The sequence below is a fragment of the Rattus norvegicus genome, chromosome 1 (assembly GCF_021556685.1).
Source record: "Rattus norvegicus strain SHRSP/BbbUtx chromosome 1, alternate assembly SHRSP_T2T, whole genome shotgun sequence".
Classification (NCBI taxonomy): Eukaryota; Metazoa; Chordata; class Mammalia; order Rodentia; family Muridae; genus Rattus; species Rattus norvegicus.
The window spans coordinates 123384052-123411778 of NC_141534.1; the positions used below are offsets into that span (position 1 = coordinate 123384052).

Genomic DNA, 27727 nt, shown 5'->3' on the forward strand with positions numbered 1-27727 from the left:
TGTATTCTGGCTGTGTCTCTCAGGAGCGATCGACATCCCGCTCCTGTCGGTCTGCACTTCTTTGCTTCATCCATCTTGTCTAATTGGGTGGCTGTATACTTATGGGCCACATGTGGGGCAGGCTCTGAATGGGTGTTCCTTAAGTCTCTGTTTTAATCTTTGCCTCTCTCTTCCCTGCCAAGGGTATTCTTTTTTCTCATTTAAAGAAGGAGTGAAGCATTCACATTTTGATCATCCGTCTTGAGTTTCGTTTGTTCTAGGGATCTAGGGTAATTCAAGCATTTGGGCTAATAGCCACTTATCAATGAGTGCATACCATGTATGTCTTTCTGTGATTGGGTTAGCTCACTCAGGATGATATTTTCCAGTTCCAACCATTTGCCTACGAATTTCATAAAGTCGTTGTTTTTGATAGCTGAGTAATATTCCATTGTGTAGATGTACCACATTTTCTGTATCCATTCCTCTGTTTAAGGGCATCTGGGTTCTTTCCAGTTTCTGGCTATTATAAATAAGGCTGCGATGAACATAGTGGAGCACGTGTCTCTTTTATATGTTGAGGCATCTTTTGGGTATATGCCCAAGAGAGGTATAGCTGGATCCTCAGGCAGCTCAATGTCCAATTTTCTGAGGAACCTCCAGACTGATTTCCAGAATGGTTTTACCATTCTGCAATCCCACCAACAATGGAGGAGTGTTCCTCTTTCTCCACATCCTCGCCACCATCTGCTGTCACCTGAGTTTTTGATCTTAGCCATTCTCACTGGTGTTGATGAAATCTCAGGGTTGTTTTGATTTGCATTTCCCTTATGACTAAAGATGTTGAACATTTCTTTAGGTGTTTCTCAGCCATTTGGCATTCCTCAGCTGTGAATTCTTTGTTTAGCTCTGAACCCCATTTTTAATAGGGTTATTTGTTTCCCTGCGGTCTAACTTCTTGAGTTCTTTGTATATTTTGGATATAAGGCCTCTATCTGTTGTAGGATTGGTAAAGATCTTTTCCCAATCTGTTGATTGCCGTTTTGTCCTAACCACAGTGTCCTTTGCCTTACAGAAGCTTTGCAGTTTTATGAGATCCCATTTGTCGATTCTTGATCTTAGAGCATAAGCCATTGGTGTTTTGTTCAGGATATTTTTTCCAGTGCCCATGTGTTCCAGATGCTTCCCTAGTTTTTCTTCTATTAGTTTGAGTGTGTCTGGTTTGATGTGGAGGTCCTTGATCCACTTGGACTTAAGCTTTGTACAGTGTGATAAGGATGGATCGATCTGCATTCTTCTATATGTTGCCCTCCAGTTGAACCAGCACCATTTGCTGAAAATGCTATCTTTTTTCCATTGGATGGTTTTGGCTCCTTTGTCAAAAATCAAGTGACCATAGGTGTGTGGGTTCATTTCTGGGTCTTCAATTCTATTCCATTGGTCTATCTGTCTGTCCCTGTACCAATACCATGCAGTTTTTATCACTATTGCTCTGTAATACTGCTTGAGTTCAGGGATAGTGATTCCCCCTGAAGTCATTTTATTGTTGAGGATAGCTTTAGCTATCCTGGGTTTTTTGTTATTCAGGATGAATTTGCAAATTGTTCTGTCTAACTCTTTGAAGAATTGGATTGGCCGTCTATATTTTCTTACTTGAAAAAATCAGTCCCTAAAAGAATTGAAATTCAAAGGTAAATGAATGGAACTAGAAAACATCATACTGAATGAAGTTTTTCAGACCACCAAGACAAATATATTATCTATTTGCTTTTATGAGGACATTAGCTGTTAAGTCAATAAACCAATGTACAATCTACAGAAGCAGAGATATTGTGTTTAGAGTTTGGGACTAGGAGTAATAGGTCTCCTTTGGAAAGGGAACTAGAATAGATCGATATGCATGGTATGGGTCTTGAAAAGGGAGGGAACAAGTAGTGATAATTAGTGAAGACATGAGGAGTGGAAGGAATATGGAGATAAATTAAATTTAGAGGCATCCTATGGTTACTGTGTTAACAAACAGCATATCCTTTATGAATATATGCATATGAATGCAGTTTAAAATATTTCTTTGAATATTATGTTTCTGGAATCAGAGGTTTTGATTATTTACTATAGGTTAGGTAGAAATGCTATGACTTTGTGAATATCCTAATTAGTGAGATGATAATTCTGAACATGCATATAACTGTATTCCTGAAGGCATAACATTATAAAGTCACATGCACCCAACTATTACTGTATGTGGGACAGGGAAAAGGGTAAAGGATAATGAACAAATGTGGAGTGGCACTTTGAGATATTGATCTTCAGTAATTAACTGAATAATGTTGATAGATTCCAATTCACCAAGATCTGTCTATCTATCTATCTATCTATCTATCTATCTATCTATCTATCTGTCATCATTCTACCTACCTACTTACCTACATATCTACCTACTTATCTATATTTTATTATTATGGATATAATAAAAATATGGCATCAGCAAAACTTCATGCATGAATTTCCGCATTATATTTGTGTGTGTCTGTGTGTGTGTATAGTGTCTGTGAATTTCTTAGCTTGGGTTGTTCAGGTTTTCCTTTTATTTTCGAGGTGAAATCCTTCCCTGCCCATCTAGTTTTGTATCTTTTTCAGAAACAATTTATACTGCAGTATATATAGCTGTGAATCCATCAACTTGTTACATTAACAGGCCTGGAAAAATTAGCTACTGATGCAATAGTGGTATGAGTGACATGAAAATATCCAGCCTACATTCTTGTTGGATTTAAGACTTGTTCCCCAAATTGAAATGTATAAATTGTCCTGTTATTTGAATCAAAAACCTGTAGCCAAACATAATATAGGCCTGAAGGGAAAGCAAATGTTATTACTCTGATAAAAGAACATAGTATTAATCTAAGTCCTAATGACTTATCCTTAGGCCCGTAGCTTACTGTATTTTTCAACCCTCTTGAGAGAAGATTCTTCTGCTAGAACATCATGCCTAACATAAAGATCAATTGCTGTTCAAGGTGCATGGAGTAAGAGAATGCTCAATTCCAGTCACTAAGTAAATGTCTATATCATGTTTCTCTCCCAGGGTTCAGGATTCATTGTGGAAGAAAGGCTTGTAGAGTTATGAGTATTATAGACAGTATAGAACTAAAGTCAGCTTTCTTAAATGTTTGGCTACTGCTGACAACTACACATTGACTTCAGTGTAAGATACAAAGAGATATATTCTCTCTTTCTCTGTCTCTCTGTCTCTCTTTCTCTCTGTCTCTGCCTCTGTCTCTGTCTCTCTGTCTCTCTGTCTCTCTCTCTCTCTGTGTGCGTGTGTGTGGTGTGTGTGTGTGTGTGTGTGTGTGTGTGTGTGTGTGTGTGTGTGTGTTTGTGCCATGACCACATATAAAGGTCACAGGAAAAATTTGGAGGGTCAGCTCACTACACGTGCATGTATATGTATTCTAGAAAGAAAACTGAAATTGCCAGGCTTAAACAGCAATCAGCTTTATCTAAATTGCCAGGGTCATAGGATGCCTAGACAGGCCTCACCTGCCTAGAAGAGGAGGGGGAGAATAGGGGAAAGGTAGAGTGAGCGGTGGTGACATGGGAGGGGACAGCAAGCAGAAAGTAAAGGGAAGAAATAAAATATAAAATTAAATTTTAAAAAGTTAAAATGATTTTCACATACATATGTTCTAGTGGTAATAAATGTATAAGTCAGGAAACTCACCATATCATAGGTCTGTATTTCATTAGATGGGAGTTTTTACAAAACAATGGTGTAAATATGAAGGGAAACTAGTGACAGACTTAGTGTCTTACTAAGGTTTTTACTTCTGTGAACTGAAACCAAGAACAAGACAGCATTAATAAAGATCACATTGAATTGGGGCTGGCTTATAGGTTCAGCGGTTCAGTCTATTATCTTTAAGGTAGAAGCATGGCAGTCTCGAGGCAGACATTGGCCTTCAAGGGTTGAGAGTTACACCTATATTATAATGGCATCAAGCAGAAGATTGGATTCCAGATACCTAAGATGTGGGTATTTAAAGCCACACACACAGTCACACACTTACTCCAACATAGCTACATCTCCTATCAGTGCCATTCCCTGGGCCAAGCATAAACAAACCACTGAATAAATGGTGATGGTAGTAGAAGCTGAGATTTGACGAATGAATGTGAGGAAGGGAAAATATCCCTAAAGTCGTTTTGAAAAAGGCATATGGAAGCAAACTTCTGTAAGAGGGGCTTCACTACACAAATATACATAGAAACATTTTACAAATAAGGTTAACTAGTAATAAGACAATGTTTTCTCGACAGGACACTATAGCCAGACAAGTACATGTTCCAGTGCCAGGTTGGGTTGTCTACTTTTAATTCACTTTTCAGAGATTTCCCATACAGTCCATCCCATTAATAACCTTCTTGGTTACTATACAGGATTTTAAAGTAAGACCCTATGGCTGAAGTCAGCACATGGTTAAGTCAATTAACAGAGATAAATTTATCTAGCATTGCCCAATAAGCTTGATTCTACTGTGTATCTTGTGGATAGTTTTCACAGTACCAGAATATATGAAGCAGGCTACTGAAGGTAAATGAAGTCACTACTTTGTCAAGCTTGGAAATACTCCCTGCACATGAATACTTAAAATACAGTGATGAATTGTCTATCATGAGAATAACCAACATTTTTAGTTGGATTTAAGTCCCACAATGAATTCCAAAATTGGCACAGTTTTCCGTAGTAGGATCCTACACCTAAACAGTGCATTCATACTACTTGCACATCGACTACTATTACCGTGCTAAGTCTTACTGATTTAAATCAACCCATAACTCATAACCATACCAATAAATAAGTATACCCATGAAAAATATTCAGAGACTAGAAAACCACACATACACAAGTATAAATGAGTAGGCATAATTTCTTTCTTTCTTTTTTTTTTTTTTGGTCTTTTTTTCAGAGCTGGGGACCGAACCCAGGGCCTTGTGCTTCCTAGGCAAGCACTCTACCACTGACCTAAATCCCCAGCCCCATAATTTATTTCTTAAATAGGAAGGCAATGATTCTTGTTTATATTTTATAAGTTAATATATGCAATTTTCAGAGTTAGCACATGTAGAATTTTCTGAGTAAAAATATGTGGCATAATAATAATGATATATGCAAAATAGTTGATAGATTCCATAAACCCATGCGGATGGTGCTTTCCATGTATTCGTGATCATTAAATAATTAAAACAGTGAATTCAGATGAAGGTTCCATCATGATAGACATTATTGCTTTTGTGAGTTGAAATGGGGACAGGATAACAGTAAAGGCAATGGTAGTAATGCATCATGATTCCAAATTGCCTACACCAATATACTATGTAAATTTTATGATTTTTCCCTTCACCATTTGTGGATGTTCTTTGAAAAAAGGGAGGTCGAAAGGTGGAAATGCATAAAATAATATAGAAAAAAGGTAATATTGGAATTGATAAATTTGTTGTGCTGCAGTTTCTTTTTAAAAAGTCTAAAATATGAAGATTATGACCTTAGGTTTTATATAAATTCCAGTTTAATCTATGAGTTACTTTCTTACTACAGAGCAGTCTTAGGAACTAAGTGCTCCAAATTTGAATTTTATAAACAATGCTTTATCATCCACTTGTGGTATATGGGTGATTTTGGAAGCAGGTTTATAGTATGGAGAATCATTTCTCTGAGGAAAATGAAACTGTGAGAGAACTAAGGTTGAAAATGTAAGAGGACTACTTCAAAAATCAGTCCTGTAGCTAAATAAAAATTAAATTTCAAAGAATATCTATGAGCTTGTGAGATTCAGAAAAACTCATGAGTATATTTGTAATACTTATTTCATCCTCATTGGTTTTCTAAAAATTTAAAAAGTATTACTTTAAAGGTTGCTATTGAGACCCTTTGAATTTTTGAATTTGATTGTGCTCTAAGTCTTGCCAAAAATATTTTCAAGAATTCTTGGTGAAAATTTGTTGAATGCAAAGGATAATTTGTTAGAACTTCAGGCATGGGCAGAAGGTGGAGGACTTCTGATCTCAAACCTATTATCTATTATTAGTGGACAATATTTATTTCCTTAAATACCCACTCTGATTTTGCAAGCAAAATATTTTAAAGGAGTTCTAAATAGTTTAAAGGAGTTCAGTTCATATATGAAGTCAATGAAAGAAGTTCCACACTGGGACGTGGTGATTTGCCAGGCAATGGGAAACCTATGTTTTACCTATGTCTTTACATATATATGGCATCTAGTTCCATTTCTTTGGGGAGAAATTGATCCTTTTATCTCAAAAAATAATGATTGTGTAGTAAGTATGAAATCCAAGGCCAGAAAGTGACTAAAGCATTAGTAAAATTAAACAAAAAATATATTACGAACCCTGAAATTAACATACAAGAAGTGAAAATCATTAGTACTAGGCAGCAAAAATTCAGAAATGTGGTTTAAGATATATACGTTTTTAAGGGAGGAAGTAAATACCTTAGGAACAGGATTACTTTTATTCAGGAAAAAATACCTACCAAAGTTTAATAGAAAATTGCAGAACAAAATATCTTTTACGTGGAAAGGCAAGTTGTACATATAATTTTTTAATCTTTTTCCCCATCTTTATTAAATTGGGTAATTCTTATTTACATTTTAAATTTTATTCCCTTTCCTGCTTTCCAGTCCAACATCACCCTAACACCTCCCACTCCCAGTCTATATGGGTGTTCCCCTCCCAAACCTCCTCCCATTACTGCCCTCCCACTAGAAACCCATTCATTGGGGTCCCGCTTTGGCAGGATCAAGGGCTTCCCCTTCCACTGGTGCCTTACTAGGCTACCTATGCAGTTGGAGACGAGGGTCAGTCCATTTATAGTCTTTGCGTAATGGCTTAGTCCCTGGAAGCTCTGGTTGGTTGACATTGTTGTTCCTATGGGGACTCAAGCCACTTCAAGCTCTTTCAGCCCTTTCCCTGATTTTTTCAATGGGGGTCCTGTTCTTGTAATATGGACAGTACTTTTTTTAATAGTTTAATACTGTGTTAGAAGTTGAAGTCTTTTTAGTGTAATCATTGTATAAAGAGGCTTCAATGGTTGCTTTGATAAGGGACTTATTTGTCCAGTATGCCAATGAAAAAAAATACTTGGGAGAATAAACTATCCTCATGGGTAATTCTGAGGCATACATACATTCATTCAGAGGCAAACAGGACCCACCATTTGGGCTGAATGTTCTTTTTTTTTTTTATTAACTTGAGTATTTCTTATATACATTTCAAGTGTTATTCCCTTTCCCGGTTTCCGGGCAAACAAACCCCTCCCCCCTCCCCTTCCTTATGGGTGTTCCCCTCCCAACCCTCCCCCCATTGCCGCCCTCCCCCCATAGTCTAGTTCACTGGGCGTTCAGTCTTAGCAGGACCCAGGGCTTCCCCTTCCACTGGTGCTCTTACTAGGATATTCATTGCTACCTAGGGAGTCAGAGTCCAGGGTCAGTCCATGTCTTGATGGATCTCTTTAATTCACATTGTTCTTTCTATGGGGTTGCAATCGACTTTGGCTCCTTCAGTCCTTCCCCTAGCTATTCCATTGGGGTCTCCAAGGCTCAGTATGGTGATTGGCTCTATTTACATCTGTTTTGGTTAGGTGCTGCTAGAACTGCTCAGGGAACAGATATATCAGGCTTCTCTCAACAAGTGCTTCTTGAAATCTACAGTAGTGTTGTGCTTTGGTATCTGGGGATGAAACAAATCCCTAGATATGGCTGTCTTTCCTTCAGGTTCTGTTCCATTTTTCCCTCTCTTTCCTTTTGTCAGGAACATTTCTGGATTAAAATTGTTGAAAGGCATGGGTGGCACCATCCCTCAACTAGGGGTTGTGACTATCTACTGGAGGTGGTCTCTACAGGTTCTATCTCTCCTTTGTGGGGTATTTCTGATAAAGTCATCCGTGTTTGGTCCTGGGAGCCTCTTGTTTCCCTGGTTTCTGGGAATATTTAGTAGCTATCCCCAGTTCTGCAGTCCCCATGCTAATTATTTCTATTCGGGTTCCTGACCATCTGTATTTCTCTCATATCCCTTCCAATAACTGATCTTGTCCCATCTTTTTCCCTCACACTTCTTTCTTCCTACCAGATCCCTCCCTTCCTCTATCTCCTGTGACAATTTTGTTCTCTCTTCTATGTAGGATTGAAGAGGCATCCACATCTTGGTCTTCCTTCTTTTTTAACCCAGATATCCTCAGAACTGTGTCCATAAACAATTGAATGAATAATGAAAACATGGTACATTTACACAATGAAATGTAACTTACTTCATGAAATAAAAATCAATGAACTCTTACTTAAGTGGATAGAACTAGAAAAAAGTCATCCTGAGTGAGAAAAATCATCCTGAGTGAGGTACTCAGAACCCAAAAGAAAAATTTAGACGTGATCTCTTAAAACTGCTTGTTAGGTTTCAATCCTTACAAATGTATGTGAGAATCCTTAAATCCTCAGAGATAAGATACAGAGTGAGGAACTAGAAATGATAGAAGGTTTTCCTGAATAAGTGAAAACATAATTAAATCTGGAGGCATTTGTTGTAAGGTGACAGTTGAATGGGAATATTAAATGCAGAAGTAGAGGAAAGTTGAAGGGACACAAGAATCTGTGGACTATCTGAAGAATGTTATGGAAAATACTAGAGTAGAGACTCCTTAATCTATAATATGTTAATTGAATATTCTCAAAACACATCACAAAATAATAAGGAGAGTACAACCTAACTGCCATCTCTCACTACCAAAGCGCCTCCCGTGACATGTATGCGTTACATCTATTTGAGTTTTCATGACTGAGATCTCACAGCAACTCCCAAACAACTTACATTCTTACCCACATTTTTGTTGCTTTACAAAAACTGATCATAAAACCATACTGATGAGATAACACTTACCTATCTCATTGAACATGAAGAAGTTAATTAGGTGACTAACTGGAGTATTCACTCCTTCTCGACAATGTTCATGGATTGGAAAATTTATTTATACATCCTGGGGGAAAAGGAAAGATGAACATAGCTGAAATCCTTCAGTTTACAATGGTGGACTGCCTATACTGTACATGGGTGCAATAGTGGCACAAATGCAGTGAGAGTAAGTAACAATTATTTGATTGGATACAATGCCTAGTCCATGAGACACATTCTTGACATAGCTCATATGCCCAAGAAAAGGGTAATAAGTAGACAGTGGACCAAGGGACATACCAAACACCATTTTTTCTGCGAAAGCAATGTAGCAATTTGAAAAATCCTAATAATATTCTGTTATTCCCTTTAATTAATATATTGCTCAGCCATGATCACAGAAGCTACTATCTCTTATTGATGGCAACAAAGGCAGACATATACCTGATGAATATGTAGAGAATAAGAGAGATTTGGTAACTCAGTCATAAATGCAAATTCTCTATCAAAATGTTCCCTTCATCTCTCATGATTCTTTGTGTTGGGTGAAAACTAAGAGCAAGTGGGAATAGAAAGAATGTAACCAAGGAACGAATTTTTTCAGATATAACAGACCTAACTCACATGTGATCTCATATAGATCATGAGAGCATGCGTATGATTTCCATAGAGTAAAGTGAATTGGCTCTCATTACTGAGAGAAAGAACTAAACAAAATCTACCATCTCTAACCATGAAGCTATTTCCAAAATACAAATGTTCCTAAAGGAGAAATTAATTTAATATGGTGGAGTCTAACTGATTACAGAAATCACATTCATGGAAGGTTTTATTCAAAGAGGTAGACATCCAAATCATATGAACTCAATGGTATTTTGACAAAAATTTTTTGAATCCTAATGCTGTGTCTTTCAAAATAAAAACCAATAAAATTGAACAAAAGAGAAAGTGGAAAAGAACATCAGTTTGTTCCAGCAGATTTCAAGATAAGATCATGATGTATACACACAATAAAATTTCTTTGCTGGACATAGAGAACTCAACCTTGTGCTATCCAGCAAAGTTTCCCTGGTGGTTATCTTTCATAATGCTAGAAAACACTATCGAGGCTCCATTAAGAAAAAAATAATGGTTTTCTTATCCATTAATAATCCTTATATGCTACAATAATGACTGGCCTAGTAAATTGCATTAACATTTCAACTGTGCAAAGGGAATTTTGTGCTTAACTAACCAAATTATTAATTAGAGGGAGGCCAGTACTACAGGAGAGAATTCAGGAATGATACTACAAACATGATCAATAAACTTGGCTAGGGATTTTAAAGATCCTACCAGAAAACACACTAACATTGCTTTACTAAATATCAATTTGTCAAATTCCCTTTTAAATATTTCTGTTATGTACTTTGGCATGTGTTGCTGATTATTTCTGTGGATAACAATTTTATTACTAATTTTTTTTGTTGGCACAATGATACGTATCCACATAAAGGACAGTGAATAAGCAACAGTCAGTACTCAGACACAGTTGGGGATTCTAAATGTCCCTATACTGGGTAAAAACTAGAGGACAGGAACTAATGCCTTGGAATGTCTCTATAAATGGCCTGGCTGTTGTCAACATGGCCTCCTACAGTTAGAGTTACATGTGTGCCCCTCACAAGATTGAGCAAAAATTCAAGAAAGGAAGAGGAGGGCTTCTCAATATCCCAACTCAATCTGCACACATTCTTACTGACATAGATGGCTAAAGGGGTAGCAAGTGTCCTGTTTCCTTAGAAATGTGGTCACTGCTAAGGATAAACAGAACATATTTCAGAAAAATAAAACAACAGACAACAAAAACAGAGGGAGCATCCTGTTAAATAGTGCGAAATTCAAATTTTTTTATTAAAATCAGGAACGGGACAAGAAAGTTCATTCTTCCTGTCTTATTCAGCAAAGTATTAGGAGATTCCTTTAACGAAGATATTATTTTATGTATAAAAGTTTCTAAATGTGGCAGCAGAAACCTGATAATGATTAAAATTACTTTCAGCAAAGTAACAGTGTGAAAAAATTAATGAAAGCCATGTCCAGAAATAACAAATATTTTGAGGAACAAACTATGTAAATAATGTCATTTATAAAACATTATATATAGGGTTGGGGATTTAGCTCAGTGGTAGAGTGCTTGCCTAGCACGTGCAAGGCCCTGGGTTCGGTCCCCAGCCCCGAAAAAAAGAAAGGAAAGAAAAACATTTTATATAGTACTGTTATATAATATATATTATATAACAACATTTTATATAAACTGTTACATATGTATTTCCCATGCATATATTTGATGATGACAAATAATATCCTTCACAGAAATTAAAAAATAATGTTGTATAATTATATGGAGACAAAAAGATACCCTGTAATATAAACCTGAATAGTAAACAAAGTTGAGGAGATATCATCATGCCAGATTTCAAATTGTATTGTGTAATAGCTGAAGTAACAAAAACTATAATGAATTGTGCTACTCTGTTATTTCTGTATTAATTAACACCTGTTTGGGAGCAACAGCCTCAGAAAACCCTCAGAATGATGTTGGCTTGGATCAAAATAGGCATGCATTTTATAATGTATTTTTTTAAATCTGAAACCCAAACAACATTTTGAAATACAAAACAAAATACAATAGGTAAAACTATAGGACGTGCCTGTGAGTAAATCTGTGTCTCAAAGCCTATTATTAGTCTGTATTGTTTCCTCTTACACATCTTAGAGCATTCAATTTAGTATATTGATGGCATACCTGACTGTGTTAAAAATTGGGTCTCTGATTTTTGTGTCTGCTCGTTTTACTTTGTTGGATTGCCTTGCCCACCCTCAATATGTTCTTTAAATATCTTACTATATTTCATTTTGTTAATGTTTGTTAATCCCTTGGGTGTAATTTTCCTTATAAGAGCCACAAAGGGAAGAGATCTGGAAGGGACAGGAGGTGAGGAGAAACTGGGAAGAGTTTACAATAAGGAAAAATATAACCGTGATATAAATAAAAAATTAAAATGGAAATGAAAAATTGGGACAAAAATCAATTTTCACTAAAATTACAACACCATTTTATAATGAAAAACAAAATATAATTCCAAAAAGCCCAGAAAGAATACAAAGAAACAGAAACAAAAGAAAGGCACACCCTTGTGGATTTATGTGATGGAGGAGAGCCAAGCCAGCCCCCCAAAAAAAACATAACCCCACAAAAAAAAACAAAAACAAATCTCCATTATATTTTGCATATCTTATAAAGTTCATCCAAATCAATGGATCAAAGAAAAGTATAGATTACATATCCAAAGAAAGTAATTTCCATTCCACCAGTTTATTATTGAATCTGGGCAAGGATTAAAAGTAAAAACATATTAACAAATAACATATACCGAAAGACACTAAAGTATTGTCTTAACATTCAAACTAGATCACCTTATGTGACCACAGAAGAAAACGGTTTATTATTCTGTACTGCTCTATGCAGTGTATGTGATGTGAGTATGTGAGTATGTGTGTGTTTTGTGCATATATATGTACACACACACACACACACACAGAGACACACACATATGCATATATATACACATGTGGAAATGTGCTGGAAGGTGCAGCGCATTTCCACATGCTTGCAGTTCACAAACCCAAATACACTCTGCCCACTACTCTTTTTTAGAGCCATTTTGGAAACCCCTTCCCGGGATTTGGGTGCAGAGAACTGTTTATCCGGTCTGTTTCCTTCAGGTTCCGGCAGTGTCTCCTCCTTTATTATAACTATCAGAACATCAAAACCCATTCTTACCTGATGACCCTAACTATTCAGAAACTGGGAGGTGCAAACTACATCATCTATTGTGTTCTTTGCCTCTGATGATAATCTGTATGTTAACTCTCAAAATGATTTTAATCCCTTTATATCATTCAGTCTATGGCAGATAGTGAGATACCACTGTAACGTCCTTTATGGGTGTAATTTTTATGCTAAATCCGTACACAAACTTAAATGTCCGTTTTATTTTGCTGACTGCCATTACTCCCACACACCAATAATCCAATTTGGTCAGCTCTTTGAAATGCTAATGTTCACCCTGGAAGAGAACAGAACTGAAGTGACAGGGCAGATTGACAGCTCAAGGGGTGGGGCACAGCAGCAAACACAAGACAGGACAAAGGAAGCAAGGACCTGATCTGATAGCTTTCTGATTTGTCTTTTCAGAGTCAAATGCTTGAGATCTAGAGAATAATCTTTTATCCCAACAAATCTGAAATATTTAGTGTGAAAAAATCTTATCTACCTATGAAAATATTTTGGGGGTTTGAAAGAGCTGACCTTGTTTGCTGCATTGCCTTGATGACCAGTCCTAGGGTGCTTGTGACAGGCATCTATGTCTGCCTCTTCTCTGAGCAGGACCTGCTGCATGACTTAAGTAATCACACTGAACCCGCCCCCAGTCTGTGCTAGTGAGCCAGCATAACCCTCCAAACACGCATGCGTGCACGGTTGCTAGGCTGCAGAGATTCAAAATCTTTTCGAAAGCTAAGGACACAAGGCAGGCAGATGTGATCTTTTAAGCTGTACTATTGCTAGAATGAAAGCGCTGGGTCTTCAAAAACCCCTGTATAAATTGGTCAGGGATAAATTCAAGGTGCTTTCTGGGCAATGATGACTACAGGGTATTGAATTATATTCACATTTAGATCTCTATACACAAGAAAGAAAGAGTGCTTAGGAAAAATTTAACAAAATTACAGAATGTATGAAAGTATTAGATACTTGTAATATCAGGAGAAATCACTAAAGAATAAAAGATGCTACTTTATTAATATTATGCCTTAGGTTTTACTTAATCGGGTGGATTTTTAAAGTTTCCTATGTGTTCATGTAAATGAAGCACTTACCATTAACATAACGTTTGCTATATACTAAAAGCATTGGTTTGTCATTCAATGATGATTTTTTCTTCTATTTTAAAAATTGTTGCTTTGAGATATTTACTTTTTGTTTGATTGCCTTTTAGATAAAGTTTTACTCATTGGATTTAGCTGGAATGGAAATTCACTTTTTGACCGGGCTTTCTTTTAACTCAGAGGTTTATTAACTTCTGACTTGTAAGTGCTACATGTAAACACACATGCCACCACAGTTAGCTAGATTTCATTAATGCTAATTATGTGTGTGTGTGTGTATATATTCTCTCTCTCTCTATCACTGAAACACTGTCTCTCTGTTCTTAAGTCCCAAACTTATGTCTGTGTGGTGTGTGTCTGTGTGTGTGTGTGTGTGTGTGTGTGTGTGTGTGTGTGTAGAGGTATGTAGGTAATAAAGGCTGTATATTTCTCACGATCTGCAGTTACATGTAATTCCTGACATGATTTCTGAGAAATAATTTTGCAGAGCAGTATTAGTTTTTATAAGCAGAAGCATCACTCAACATCACTATGCAACTTTAAAAATTGGTGATTCTGTATGTGCAATGAATATGCAAATGAGGCATAAACAAAAATGTAGAATAGCTCCTAAATGTTAATACTTGTACATTCATTTAGTTTTCAATAAATATAAATATGATATTGACTTAGTACTATCCTTTTCTGCAAGACCTGGGATAGGGAAATGCATAAGGAATTACTCAAGTAGTGTGCTTTGAATTTGGACAATCTGCCCTGTGTAATATGATTAAGGAAGGAAATTTTTGCATAAATAAAAGGTGACTTTGAATGCATATGCAAATATTCAGCTTCCTATTCCATAGCAGTATTTTCAGAAGCTATCCCTATGGAGCTAACTTTGGTTCAATATATGACTGAGCAGATAAGTGGCAATATATTAATTCATGTCATATTGAAAGAAAGGGATGACCACTCTTAAACAGGCTGGGCTATTGCAGATCAGACCCTCTGAATCTTCTTTCAATGCAGGAGATATTTAAAGCTTGATGAAAAGATACTTCTTCATTCTTGGTTTCAAAGATAACTTTTAATTATTGATTCCTATTAGTAAAAAAGCCTGTGAGATTACAATGCTGTAGTATTGTATTTATCAAAATTGTCAGAGGATACTTGGTAACAAGTATGCCATAAGTTATAATAATTTATTACCTATAGCAGCAATGTTTGCTTCAATGGCTTTTTTTTTCTGGCCAGGAAGATGCTGTGCAGAGTAAACTGGATTTAAATATACTGAGTTTGATCTTAATCTGCCAACTATCTGGTCAAAAGAAATGATTTTTAAATAAGGGATATTCTGTCTTCCAGATTTTATACAAGAACACAATTGACAAGGATAATATATGGTTTTATAATCAAGAAAATGAATCCTAAATTTTTGCATTTTATACATCTACTGGGTATCAAAGTGTGATTAGGACACTGAAAACGCCGAAAGAAATTCCTGTTTTATCATATTATTGTGTGTTTGTTTATTTTTTTTGGATTTTTCTATTTATATTTCAAATGTTATTCTGTTTCCTGGTTTCCTGGACATAAGCCCGCTATCTCATCCCCCTTCCCTTCTTCTCTAAGGGTGTTCTCCTCCCCATCCACCCACTCCTGCCTTCCCCCTAACATTCCCCTACAGTGAGAGTCCACCCTTGGCAGTACCAAGGGCTTCTCCTTCCTTTGGTGCCCAACAAAGCCTTCTTCTGCTACTTATGAAGTTGGAGCCATGTGTCAGTCCATGTCTTTCAGTAGTTTTAGTCCAAAAGAGCTCTGGTATTTTGCCATGGTTGTTCTTATGGGGTTGCAAGTCCCTTAAGATCTTTCAGTCCTTTATTTGCTTCTCCAAACTCTGCGTCCATATCCCCTCCTATGAATAAATTTGTTCCCCATTTTGTGAAGCAGTGAAGAAGAAACTCACATTTTATGAGCTTTCCACTGTCTCTGATTAATGGTGTGCTCCTTTTCTCTTCCTCCCCTTTTTTTCTCCTCTGTCTCCTCTTGATTTTCTCCTTTATTTAATTTCTGTTTTTATTCATATCCCTTTTAATTTTTGGAACTTTGAGACAGTGTCTCATTAGGTAGAGTAGGTTGAGCTCAAATATGAAGTAAACATTTTGTTTCTATTTCTTGAATGACATGATTAATATGAAAGTCAATATATCTTGAGTACTTTTCAATTGATTTGTAAATGTGAAAATGACGTTGCTCATTAATTACTTTTACAAATTTTCTTTTTTTGTGAAAAAGATCAGTCACATTGGCAAGTGCCCTTATATCTATCAACTGAGAGGCATAGTCAGAGAGTCTACTATGAGTTTACTTACAGCCAGAATTACATTTTAGAATTTGTTTGTAACAACAACATAAATATATTAATAAAATTGAAATTGTAGTGGCAGAATAGTATTTCTTCTCTTTCTGTATCTCTAGTGGTAAATAGCAGGTTGCTGAATTAGCAGCTTATATCTCAAACTACAGAGAGGAAGCAGAGAGACTTCTCTCAAAACCTTCCACAAACAATAATCAACCACAAGTCAAATGATTAAAAATTAGAAGCTAATCATTGACATCTCATTGAAACCACTGCATTCCACGCCTTGTCACCACAGTCTCACAACCAAATTATAATAAAATTATATACTATACAAATTTAAAAGACCCTATTATTTTTTCATAGAATGAACCCTGTTTAAAACTTTAAAGTGTCGTTTGAGCCTCAAGTCAATAATTTCAGTGTTATCCTGTAAAATCAAAATATAGTTACATATTATTAAGATACAAAGACATAAACATATATTACTTTTTTTCTAACATGAACTCAGGCCATCATGGGAAATACCTTACCTCCTGGGTTCTGTTGTTCCTTGTGTGTATAGCATATCGGCATTTGTGATGAAAGCATCCTCTTCCTTTTGGCATCAAAGTTCAACGGGATTTAGCACATTCTTTCCCAAGGAGTACATACAAGGCAGATCTCTGAGACTCATGTCCCTGAGACCACAAATGAGCCCATGAGGTCTCCTTGTTTTTTGGCGTAGTCTCTGGGAATTCTGGGGAGTCTGGTGAGTTGACACTGCTTTTCTTCCTATTAGGTTCTCTTTAAATAAAATTCAGCTCAGCATTATAATGTTTCATGATATTTGTATTTTTTCATATTTAACAAAATATTTTTTTAGTTAAAAGACAACATACAAATAAACATTTGTTCTAATTATGATATTCATTCTTTTAAATTAGTGTTTAATTGTAACCCACCAGCTTCTACAACTGAGTATGTGTTTCTTTTTTTTTTCTTTTGTTGGATATTATTTTTATTACATTTGAAATGTCATCCTCTTCATCCATCCCTGCTTCTATGAGGGTGCTCCCTCAACCACCCACCCACCCACTCCCTCCCAACTCCCAACCCAGACTTTCCCCTACATTGGGGCATCTAGGACTGAGTGTCTCTTTTCCCATTGATGCCCTACAAGGCCTTCTTAGTATGTTTCTTATCCCTAAACCATTTTCAATAGCCAAAGACTCCGTAGTACTTATCAATTTTCCATGCACTATTCTTTTACTTGTTTTCCAGCCATAAATATACTCCCAATAAATTATGAAGTACTCAGATAAAAATTTTACATCAAATTAAAAAATATTTTGTGATTATTTGTAAACTGTAAACCCATTAAATTTTAAACAAACACCATTTACCTAGGGATCCTTCCCATATGCTGCCACCAAGGCCACACTATCACTGATGCCAATAAGTGCTTGCTGACAAGAGCCTGATATAGCTGTCTCTGGAGAGCCTCTGCCAGAGTTTGACCAATACAGATGCAGACGCTTTCAGCCAACAGTTGAACTGAGCACTGGGACACAATGGAGGATTTAGGGGAAGGACTGAAGGATCTGAAGAGGTTTGCAACACGATAGGAAAAACCACGATAGCAGCTAGCCAGACCTCCTAGAGTTCCCAGGGACTAAACACCAAGCAAACAGTACACACTGAGGGACCCAGAGCTCCAAGCCGCAAATGTATCAGAGGATGGCCTTAGGTAGTAGCATCAGTGGGAGGGGAGGCCCTTAGTTTAGTCAAGGATCAATGCCCTAGCATAGGAGAATGCTAGGGTGTTGAGGCAGGATTGGTCTGGTGGATGTTCAAGCATGCTCACAGAAGCCGGGAGGAGAGGGGATGTCATAGGTGGCTTGTGGCGGGGAAACTGGGAAAAATAAAGAAAAATATCAAAATATTACAATAATGCAACCTTGTCAAATCTAATTTTTAAAGATAAAATCAAAGATGCTTTTAAAGAGAGAGAGACTGATGTTTTTAATACCCTATACGAGAAAATTGTTGTGATTCCAGCCCCCAGGATTTTGAGATGAATTCACAGCATATAGATTGGTGAAGTACCCAATTAAAAAAAATCTTCGTGGCAGCCTTGGTGGCAGCCACACTTTTCTTGCTACCCATCCTAATGTTCTGTTTTCCATATGAAGAACGCGCACGCGCGCGCGCGCGCACACACACACACACACACACACACACACACACACACACACACACACAGAGAGAGAGAGAGAGAGAGAGAGAGAGAGAGAGAGAGAGAGAGAGAGAGAGAGAGCCTTTATATATTGATATGCCTAGAAGAGCTCACAGTTCAATGGCTCAGTCACTTCCTAATCTTTATGGGGCTAATTCACTTCCTTTAGATATTCTTAAATTATTACGTACTGAAATCTATATTTCACCATTGATACTTTGGACCCAGTCTGGCAGCCTTCTTGGAGTGTCTTTTTTCTGGCTCTAACATGGCAGCTATGCTCTCTAATCCTGTATCTTCTCAGGCATGGAGTCTGTCTTTCTCCTTGCATGGGAAAACTCCCTCTATCTCTTCATTCCTCTCTTTCCCTGTGACTCCTGCATTCTATAAATCAGGCTTCTGTCTGCCTTTCCCAGTCATTAGCTCCCTGCAACTTTATTTACCAATCAGAATCAACTGGGAGCAGGGTCCTTCTGTTAAGTTCAGACGTGGGGTTCTCATGCAAACAAGTTTGGGGACCCAAATTAACATAATATGAGCAGCAATACGCCAAACCCACTACATAAACTAATGTATGAAAAATAAATATATAAATAAGCAAGGTGAAAATTACTTTCAGAGTGTTTGCAATTTTACTAATCACTAGAATGATACGTGTAGGACTGCTATTTGTATTCTGATATAAATTATCCTTTGTTTAAATATTAATTTCATATATAATTCACAGCTACTTCTGTTTCATATATCATTTAATAGGTTGCATATTACTTTATAATTACCTTTGCTACTCTTATGCTACAATAGTAAGAAGATCAGAGAGAATGTTTTTGTTGTTGATGCTATGCATTCATGTATGTTTGTGTGTGTTTGTGTTGTGTGTTTGTGTGTATGTCGAAGAATTCTTCACATATTACATACCATTATGGTTCATACAGTATTTTTATATTTGAAGGCACTTTTAATTGGTAAAACTAAAATATATTTAGATATGATCGAACACATCAGTAATTTTAGGACTCAAGAGGATAAAGCAGAAGGATCATAAATTCAATGTTAGTACAGGCTATATAAGAGTAAGAGCAGGAAGCCTCGTAAGGTCTTGAATGAATGTTAATAATGTTTCTCTATTTGACATTAATTGCCTAGAGGCTTATTGAACCACTTCCCCTAGCTCCCATAACTATATCTAGGTCCTACCATGGTGTTCATGATCCCTCTTCTGCTTCCCATGACTGGAGGTTAACAGGTCCAAACCTGCACAGGTTTTGTGCCAGTAATGACATGTTTTGTGAGACCAATGTTATAATGGTGATCTTATATTTGAAAGATGTTCAAACCTATCAAACTTACTTTTTGGCACGTATTATTTACCAAATATTACCTCCTTCATGATATTCTTGGAGGAGTGATATAGTATTCTCATGTTCATATGAGCTTTCAATAGTCCTGGTGCTCAGCACTTCGACTAGTTATAACCTATGCTCGTACCATTGATCGCTGAACAAGAAATTTCTCCAGAAAATCAGTTTCAAATTATTACATGTATACTTAAAATAATAAAGTAAAAGAACTAATGAGAGAATGATGGATGAAGAAAATAATAAGAAGAAAAGGAGGGGGAAGAAGTTAGGAGAAAGGAAGACAAAGGAAGGGATAGAGTGAGGGAAGCAGGAAGGAGAAAAAGGAAAAAAGGGAACAGAAGCATATGAAGGTCATAAAAAGGAATAATAGGATTTATAAGATAATATACATTATATATCAAAGGTACACAAAGAAATCAATTATGTTATATAATCAAAACTTCTAATACATTTTAATTTGTTTTTTAATGTTTTTACTTTGCATCGGTCTCAAATCTCCCATCCTTGTCACTGCCTCTTACAATATTTCCTCGAAATCCCTTCTCCTCTGAGTGAGTGGGGGGTGCTCTGGGTATTCTCCCACCCTGGCAATTCTTAAACAAAGACATTGTGAATTTTAAGTGCAAATGGATGGAACTTGAGAATATCACCATGAGTGATGTAACCTAGTCTCAAATGGACATGCAGGTTATATCCTATCTTATAAGGAGATACTAGACCTAAAACTGAGGTTATCCATGCTACCCTCCACAGACTCAAAGAAGTTAAAAAGAAAGAAGATCCAAACAAGATTGCTTGAATCTCACTTATAAGGGGTGAAATAGTCTTATGAGGCATATGGATGGAGGGATACGGTAGGGAGAGGTGATAATGAGTAGAATGGGGAACTTCAGGGGTGGTCATGAGATGCTACATGGTCATGAGAGATTGCTACATGGTCATGAAAATGAATGAAAATATGCAAAGGAAAGTGTAGGGGAAGTGGGGGTGGGGTATCTCCATAATGAGACAGAGACTTGGGATAAAATAGTATCTGAAGAATCAATAGAGGTTACCTTAGCTACTACTCTCAGCACTGGGGATATGGAACCTTTAGAGGCCACCTCCTGTAGCCAGACAGTAACCCCAGAAAAGTTATAGAGACACCAAACAGTTCTCAAAATGTTCAAGCCAATATTTATCCTGTGTAAAAAAAAAAACGTAGGCACAAGGAATGGGACAGAGTCAGAGGGACTGACCAACAAATAACCTGACCAACTTGAGCCCCATCTGATGGTTGAAGTACCGACCCCTAACAATATTGATACTCTGTAATGTTTGCAGACAGGAGGATGTTTTCTTCTGAGCATCTCTACAGACTCAGAGAGATACAGACACCAACCAAATACTGAATGAAGCTTGAGAACTCTTATGGAAGAAATGGAGAAATGATTGTGGACCCCAAAGGGGATGAAAATTCCACAGTAAGACCAACAGAGTTAACACCCTTGTGGGCTCTCAGACACTGAATTACCAACTAAAAAGCATATGCCAGCTGAACCTAGACCTTTCTTATATTTTATAGCAAATGTGAAGTATGGTTTTTATATTGGTACTGAACAAGTATAAAGGGGTCTATCCCAAATGCTATTGTTTGCATTTGAGATGCGTTCTTGAAGCTTGGGTGCTTTGTTGGGCCCCAGTGGAGTGGATGGCCCTAGTCTCACAGAGACTTAACATGCCAGGATGGAGGATACCCATTGGTCCCCCACCCTCTCAGATGATATAAAGGGTGATGGTGCGAAGGATTGTGGGAGGAGTGAGCAGGAGGAGAGCACTGAGAGGCATGTAAACTGAACAAGTAAAAAATAAAACAAAACAAAACTGCAAGATATATCCTTTTGTCCCAATGCATATTTCCAATCATGTTGTATTTTTACGAAGACTCAAGAGAATAAAAGTTAAGGGATTGGAGAGAGAGTTTGATAGTTGAATACTGCTACTTTTACAGAGTTCCAAGGTATTCACAATTAACTGTAAGGATTCAGAAATCAATTCTTTTATTTCTTAATATATTACTATTAATGGCAAAAAGTAATGGGATTGCATGTCCTCATTACATTACTTTTTTTTCTTAATCTTTTTTATTGGATATTTTCTGTATTGACATTTCAAATTTTATCCCCTTTCCTTATTATCCCTCCAGACCCCTTAACCCACTCCTCACCCCCTGCCTCCACAAGGAAGCTTCCTCACCCATCGACTAACTCTCTCCTGCCCTGTCATTCCCCTATAGTGTGGCATCAAGCCTTCACAGGGACAAGGTCCTCACTTCCCATTGGTTCCCAACAAGCCCCATCTTCTGGTATATATGAGGCTGTAGACATAGTTTGCTCCATTTAGTGGGAGGTTTAGTCCCTGGGAGTGTGGGGTGTCTGCCTTGTTGATACTGTTGTTATTCATATGGGGTTGCAAACCCCCTCAACTACCTCAGTCCCTTTTCTGTCTTCTCTATTCTGGACCCTGTGCTCAGTCCAATGTGAACATCCACCTCTTAGTACTCAAAATTTCTTATAATTTTGTCACCTAAAGTTAGGTTTAAAATGCATGTACTGCCAAAATTGAATTTTTTTAGGGTAAGATTCAAAAATGAGTATCTTCTTATTAAGAAAATTAATTTTTCAATTTCTTCTTTATAAGAAGTACTTTTTTGATGGCAGTGAGTTCATTTGAATCATAAAATACATGAATAGATTACCTCAGTAAACCAGGAGTTCTTCTAGTTTTGTGTTTCTAGTTGTGTTATGTGTTTGCAGTTTTTATGGTATTTGTGACCCCTGGGAAATGAATATAGTTTCAGTTCACTTATCATAAAATATTTATTGATTAGTTCCTAATAGTGTGAATAATCCCCGAGTCGATTTGAGATTGTTTTAAAGGGAGGGTTTGGGAAAGGACATTTATAGGAGAAATTCATACAAACACATTGAATACCTATGCAAGGAAGACAAATTTTTGTTCTATCAAGTGACTAAGGCAATCCAAAACATCTTTGGCTATCTGCATAAGAAAGTTGCCAAAGCAAAAAAATATCCAGTTAGACATATGATACAACTAGATGATTATTACTATACATTTTTTGCGTGAGGCTCAGGGAATCAAGGTTATTGGGAACTTTTCTTACAGGGAGTGATATGAGATAAAATTGGCTGGTGGAATCCCAGAGAGTTGCTTAACATAAAATGTGCCTTGCCATAGCACTGTCACAATACAAACATGTTGAATGAAAGTTTATAATTTCTCTGTTTCTAGATGTAAAGTCATGTGTCACCATGGTTAGCTAGATTTTATTAATTTTAGTCATGTGTGCATATTTTTCTCTGTCTCTATCTCTGCCTCTATCAGTCTCTGTTCTCTCTTCTCTCTCTCTCTCTCTCTCTCTCTCTCTCTGTGTGTGTGTGTGTGTGTGTGTGTGTGTGTCTTGCTCTCGCTCTTGCTCTTTCTCTCTCTCATGCTCTCTCTCTGTTTGTCTCTTTCTCTCTGTCCCACTTCTCTCTTTGTGTGTTTGTGTCGGGATTTGTTTTGTGGGTGAAATGCATAGAAGTATGTACTTGTCAAAGGCTGTCTATGGCTCCAGATCTGCAGTCCCATGTAATTTTTAGAATCCTGACATGAGTTCTGGGATATCCTCTTACAGGGTAATACTTGATTTTACAAGTAGAAACATCACACAGGATCTTCTATGCACCTTTAAGCCTTGGTGATTTAGATGCATGCTTATTTTGCAAATGAAAGTACAAACCATATATATAGAAAGTTTCTTGATTTTAAATGTTCATACACTGAATTATTTTCCAGTAAATATAAATATGATATGGACTAAGCAATATCTTTTCCTGTGAATCAGAATCTACACTGGAAAGAGAAATGCATTAGGAAATAGTAAATGTGCTTTGAATTTGCACAATGTGCAAAAATCTTCTAAAATAATAAGGTGGCTTTGAATACACATGGAATTACTCTGCTTTCTCTCTTATGGCAGAACCTTTCCAATTTATTCTTGTGTGGCTCAAGTTGCTTCAATGTAGGACTGAGCAGATAACTATTGTAATATATTAATTCAAGCCAAAAAGAGATGGAGGTGACCTCCCTGAAATAGGCTGTGGTTTGACAGATCAGTCCCTAAGAATCTTCTACCAATGCTGGAGAAGTTTAAAGATGGTGAAAACATATTTCTCTCAATTTGAATTTAGAGGATTCCTTTCAAATATTGATTTTTATTAGGAACAAAGTCAGGGAAATGTCAGTGTTCTTTTATTGTATTTGTTAATATTGTCATAGTATGACTGGCAGCGAGTATTCAGTAAAAAAGACTGATTTATTATTTTAACGTCTATATTTGTATCAGTAACTTTCTCAGGCCAAGAAGTTGCATAGAATGGGTTGGCTTAATCATACAGATTTCCATGTATATCTGCCACCTAGGACTTTAAGATTAAGGTATCATATTATAGTTCTCTCATCTTCCATATTTTATACAATAGCTACAAAAGGCAAGAATTATACAGGGTTACCCAAACAAGAAAACAAATATTTATTTCTTTAGATCTATTCATATACTGTGCAGCAAAGTAAGATTAGGTCACTGGAAATACCTAAAGAAATCCGTGTGTCTTAAAATATATTGTATTATTAATCATACAAGTAATGAATAATTGTGAATATGTACAATTATCAATTCCTTAATTTGAGTTGCAGAGTCCTTTCTGGGACATAGAGAGGCAAATTTTTACTGACGAGGCCAGTGCTAAGTCTCTTGAACCAGGTACTACCCAGGGGGACAGGTTCTCCTACCTGCATTAGCTAATTAAATTAAATGTGCACAAGGATGACAGAGAGTTTGCCTCTCGGGTGACTCTCGATCACATCAAATTTAAAGAGAGAATAACCATCTCAGTAGTATCTAAGAATAAAGGAATGTATGAGATGTGTGCAATAATCTATGCTATGATGTTCTACAGATGAAAACTATGCCTTCATAATCTCTGATTTGATTATAATTTCTAGCATTGATATTGTTATTTGGGCAACTTACAAAAAGTTCTGTGTACTGCTTACAAAATCTGTGTAACAAAGAGGAATTATACAGGCATAATTAAATGGACATTTAACATGGGCAGCTAGAAACGTTGTAGTAGTGTGGTGGAATTAATAGATTTTTAAAGTAACCCAAAAGATACAGGGTTCACTATCTAGGAATATAAAGGATTGTGTATGTAATGTTTTTGTAATTTTTCTGGACAAAAGTTTCATTTGTACATGCTCGATTTTCCCAAAACCCCTCCTTTCCATAGCATAGACTTCTAGTTTACATACGATGAACATTTTACTCATGTTTCTTGAGCTTTTCTTTACCTCTCCTTATTACAGTCCTCTCCTCTTCCTCCTTCTTCCACATTACTTAATTTTTTCATTTGTTTATAACTTTTTTTTATATTTGAAAGTTGTGAGATAATGTCTCATGCCTGGGCTGTCTTCAAACTTTAATAATCCTTTTGCTTCTATCTCTAGGATGACATGATGAAAGATGTGAGACAATTTACCAGGAATGTTTTTAATTTCATTTTAAAATGTACATTTAATTTTGATTATTAATTACTTTTAAAAATAATTTTTTGTGCAGAAAGTCCAATATATTTGGTATATGCCTTTAAATGTAATATCTGAGAGGCATAGACAGAGAGTCAGTATTGTTTTTAACTACAGCCAGGATTATGTTTTGGAATCCTCTAGTAACAACAACAAAATATATTAATAAAATTAAAATTATAAGAGGAAAAGGTTTTTTTCTCAACTTTCTGTATCTTGGATGGCAAGCAGTAGGCTGCTGAAGTAGTAGTTCAAAATCAAAGAAAAAGAAAAGAGGGCTATTTGAAACATCATGGGATATTTGAATGATAGAATGCTATCTTCAGGGATATTTTTTGCACAGCAAAGTTGTATCTCCTAATCTTCCCCAAACAGCCATAGACATGGAGTCAGGTATTTGAAAATTGGAAAGTAATATTGGGCATCACACTCAAACCACTGTATTCTGAATCTTGTCATCACAGTCTTACCACCAAATCACAATACAATCATATATTATACAATTTTAAAAGACCCTATCATCTTTCATAGAATGGATATTGTTTAAAAGTTGAAAGTATTTTCTGGACCTCAACTCAATACATTCAATGTAACTGCTATAAAATGAAAAGCAATTAAATACTTACAGCATAAAACAGCACAGAACATATATCACCTTTCCTCTTTATGGATTCAGACTGTCCAGAGAAATCCATAGATTTCTTGAGATTCATATTTTTCTGCCTCTATCTCCTGGGTGGTGTTGTTCCTTGTGTGTACAATCCAACCTGCATTTGTGATGAAGTTCAAGCTTAAATCTGTTTAGTTAGGCAAGTACTTTACCAAATATTGAATATCAAACATGTCTGTCCTGGCACTTGCAGAGTCCCACAGCCTTGGCCTTTCAAACAGTTTACAAATGCAGTACCTTAAAGAATCCAGTAACTTTTTACAATCCACAATTTCTGTAAGAGTCCAAAGTCTCATTTGGAAAATATGGTCTTGTAAAATCAAAATTAAAGTTTTAAACTACTTTATTACTTCAAGAGAAGAATCAAACAACAATGTGAACAAAGCAAAATGAAACTTCAATCGTGTTAATAACTCAATATCTTAATAATTGTGATCCACTTACTTTTTTCTGGCATCTGTTAAAGATCTCCATAACTTCTCTAGCTCTTCCTCTGTAGCACATATACAGTTGGACATTCGGGCTAGAGCTGTCTCCAAATCATTGGTGCTGCTGATCTTGTCTATCATCCTATGCTATTTGCACATGCCCCATACTGGGTAAACTTGCAGCCAATGAGTTGCACTTGAACCATTAGTTTCTTCTGTCATGTTTTCAGAAATCAATCCCTGCCACAAAGTGACAAGCCAGAGCTGTTGTCAATGGCATCTCCATGCCTGCATAACTAGCAATATGGGTAGGCGCTAGACTTATGACCTCATACTTTTTGGAGCACAGTTTCTGCACCATCACCTTGAGGCATCACTTCTCAGAGACTTCACATCTGATTGAACGTTTAGATCAAAATGGTCAGCATTTATTATCCAGCCACACAAGCATTTCCTTCTCTTTAGTAACTCTGGTATTGAAATTACTGAATGGTAATTTCTTCCAGTACATTTGGGAAGCAAGGTTTAGTTCAGGTGGGAATAAAACTCCAAGGATACTAGATTAAATACTGAATGAAAAATGCATTGTACTTTTCTTGATCTTGGATTATATATTTAGTATAATAAAAAATAAGGAGAGAAAGACAAAGACAAAGAAGGTGGAGATAATAAATAGAGATAGTTAGATAGATAGATAGATAGATAGATAGATAGATAGATAGATAGATAGATGATGGATAGATAAATAGAAAGATAGATAGATAGATAGATAGATAGATAGATAGATAGATAGATAGATAGATAGATAGATAGATTAAGCAAGATAAATCTGAAGAATCAGTGCATACAAAACATGGAAGCCAATAGTGGAAATTGAGAAAATAGACTAACTGAAAGACATTACTCACAATGTCGGCAAATATCTGGTGATTTGCAGTGCAGGTCACCAGTTTTCCCTTCTAGGTTCCAGTTTCCCAACTCCTACAAACCAGTAGTCTGCTCAGAGGAAGAATCCCTTATTTGTACAGATTTTGACAAGTACAAACTTTTGAAAAAGACCTCGAGTGTCTGAAGAAAAGAGAATATTGCAGAGGACAGTGAACCTTATTGTTTCAAAACTAATGGTAAGGATGGATTGAGGAAATATTCTTGTAACAAAGGTACAGCAAAAGTAAGATTTGTTCAAGAACTCTGGAAGGAAAATGG

The 27727-nt window shown here is 36.4% G+C and overlaps 1 long non-coding RNA gene across 9 annotated transcripts in view; it reads right to left on the reverse strand.

Moving 5' to 3' along the window:
- Positions 1-27727, reverse strand: part of LOC134483413 (uncharacterized) — a 204202-nt gene that overhangs the window by 45450 nt on the left and 131025 nt on the right. For 2 of the 9 annotated variants that reach the window (XR_015646576.1, XR_015646624.1), the window contains exons 3-6: positions 26538-26761; positions 26050-26190; positions 16750-17002; positions 8932-9028 (exon numbers count right to left, since the gene is read on the reverse strand). This is a non-coding gene — a long non-coding RNA (uncharacterized LOC134483413). Of the gene's footprint in view, positions 1-8931; positions 9029-13297; positions 13370-16749; positions 17003-25189; positions 25342-26049; positions 26191-26537; positions 26762-27727 lie in introns of those variants that run through there. The other 7 variants (XR_015646613.1, XR_015646578.1, XR_015646594.1 and 4 more) reach the window with 5 other exon arrangements.